Below are 2,542 nucleotides of genomic sequence, written 5' to 3' on the forward strand. Positions count from 1 at the left end.
AGATCTTGTGATTGCATAGTCCTTTTCCGCTTGATCTTTGTACTGTTTTTCTTTGTTTTCTAGCGATTCCCAGACTGATCTTCTATTTATGTACATGTTGCTCATTTGAGGATATGTGGACCCTAGGAAGATCCGATATGCTTGGGATTGGGTAGCTGGATTTCTTCTATTTTTCCACTGACAAATTCAGGTATTTCCACTCCTTTCTTATAAAATGTTGGCTAAAAACATGATTTTGAGAAAGAAGAAAGAAAATGATAGCAGATAAGTTAGATCCGGTATATATATTTTTAGTAATAATAAAAAAGGAGTTCTTTAGGGCATAAAAATGTTATGCTTTGTATTTTTTTTTTTTGCGCGATTGTGCTTTATATCGATGTAACTTATATTTTTCACTACATTAGGCCCACTTTTTAAGTTCGCCCCGGGCCTCTAAAAAGTCAGGACCGGCCCTGACAGTACATAGTACACACCAAAGCAAGCACGAAACGGTCTTTCACGTGCTTCATTTATTCTAGGTATATAGATATTTCAGTCCATCATATATTTCGTGACGCATCCATCAGCAGTTGGCGGGCATGGCGAGGCCGCACTTGCGCGGCAGCGCCATGGCGCGCTTCACGTCGATCTTGTAGAACCTCACCCACATGGCGCCGACGTTCTTGTACCGGCAGAGGCACGGCAGGTCGGCCCCCGCCAGCGCCGCGCAGCAGTCGGCGGACGGCGCGTCCGTCGGGTTGCGGATGGCCGCCGCCGGCTGGCACGCGCGGATCCCGCCGCTGGAGATGTTGCAGACGCCGTGCGCGACGTCCGCGGACGCGCCCAGGACGAGCACCACGGCGAGCAGCGCCGCCATGGACTGTGCCTTGGCCATGACTGTAATGCTATCAATTTTGTGGGACTGTTTCTCTGCTTGTGGTTCTGCTTGCTGATGAAGTGGCGAGGTTGAGTATGTCGTCTCGTTAGGGTGGAGTATTTATAGGCCTCATTTTGTAAGACTGTGGATTGTGACATCGACTGGCATGTTCACCAGTAAATAGATTTTTTTGTAGAAAGTGAAGAGGAGAAAGCTACGCCTCTATTTGCACGTTGAGATCTCGATTGGGCTCGGCCAAATTTTTCGGCCGCTCCTTTTTCTCAGGTTCACACTTTTCTTTGAAACATCAGCATAAAGCTTCGGATTTCCTATTTGATTCTTTTTTAGGGGACGGATTTCCTACTTGATGCGTGCGCGCGTCAAGTAGTTGCCTTGACGCACAGATTAGCGTTCTACGATCCAGGTTTTGGGAACAGTCCGAAAGATTCCTGACCTGGCGATGGAGCCATTACCATGGCTGGCCCATTAACGTGTTGATGAAGCGTATCCGGTTTTGGGAACCTTCTACATTTCTCAGCCGGTTTTTCTGGTTTTGGAAACCTTCTAGAAGGTTCCACGAACCGGTTTTTCTGTTTCCTTTAGGTTTTAGGTTTTTATGTTTCGTTTTTCTGTTTTTTTTCTTTTTACGTTTCTTTTTCAAGTTTAATTTTCTTTTTTTCAAGATTTCATGTTTTCAAAAAAAATTGGAAACTTCAAAAAAATGTTTGTGCTTTTAAAACATGCTCAATATTTTTTTTAAATGATCGTGCTTTAAAAGAGTCACAAATTCGAAAAATGTTTTGCACTTCCAAGAAATGTTCAGGAATTCCAAAAAATATTCCTATTTTCAAAACTTGTTTGGAGAGTTTTTCGAAACTTGTTCAGAATATTTCCATTCAAAGTTATCAGAAATTGTCAAATAATGACTGGGATTTCAAAAAATGTTCATGTTTTGAAAACTTGTTCACAAATTCAAAAAGTGTTCTTTTTTAAAAAAAATTGTCCACGTATTCAAAAAAATCCCGTTTCAAATTTGTTGGGGATTTTCACAATTCTTCTCCATTTCAAATTTTTCCTAAAAATTCTAAATATGGTCGTTATTTTTAATTTTTTATCACAAATTAAAAAAATTACGTTTACAAAGAAGTTTGAAAATTCACCATTTTAAATTTTGTTTACAAACCAAACAATATTTATTTTCAAAAAAATCCCATTTCCAAAATTTGTTCAAAATTTCAAAAACAAATCATATTTTAATTATGTTAAAAAACGGAAAATGTTTAGGAAATTCAAATAAAGTTCCTGTTTTAAATTCTCGCTGCAGATTTAATAAATATTTTCTTTTCAAAATTTGTTCACATATTAAAATATATTCATGTTTTAAAATTTGTTCACAAATTCAAAAAATGTTTTCACGTTTAGTTCTTGTTCTGAAATTAAAAAATGTTTCAGGATTTGAAAAAATTCCTGTCTCCCAAATTTCTTCTCATATTCCAAAAATGCAACATGTTTCAAATTTTTTTGACAAATTCGGAAAATGTTTATGTTTTCAAAATTAATCCGCAAATTAAAAAATCATTGAGCCTTGTAAAGTAGTTTTAATTTTGAAAAATGTTCACTTCTTCAATTTTGTTCTTATTTTTCAAAATATGTTTTATGTTTACAAAAAATAGTTCATAATTTAGA

General features: G+C 37.0%; 1 pseudogene; it reads right to left on the bottom strand.

The window, feature by feature from the left end:
- Nucleotides 1–320: 320 nt before the first annotated feature.
- Nucleotides 321–945, bottom strand: LOC125522357 (putative lipid-transfer protein DIR1 pseudogene; annotated as a pseudogene).
- Between the last annotated feature and the right edge of the window lie 1,597 nt (nucleotides 946–2,542).

The sequence above is a fragment of the Triticum urartu genome, chromosome 7A (genome assembly GCF_056163025.1).
Source record: "Triticum urartu cultivar PI428250 chromosome 7A, HENAU_Tu73, whole genome shotgun sequence".
Classification (NCBI taxonomy): Eukaryota; Viridiplantae; Streptophyta; class Magnoliopsida; order Poales; family Poaceae; genus Triticum; species Triticum urartu.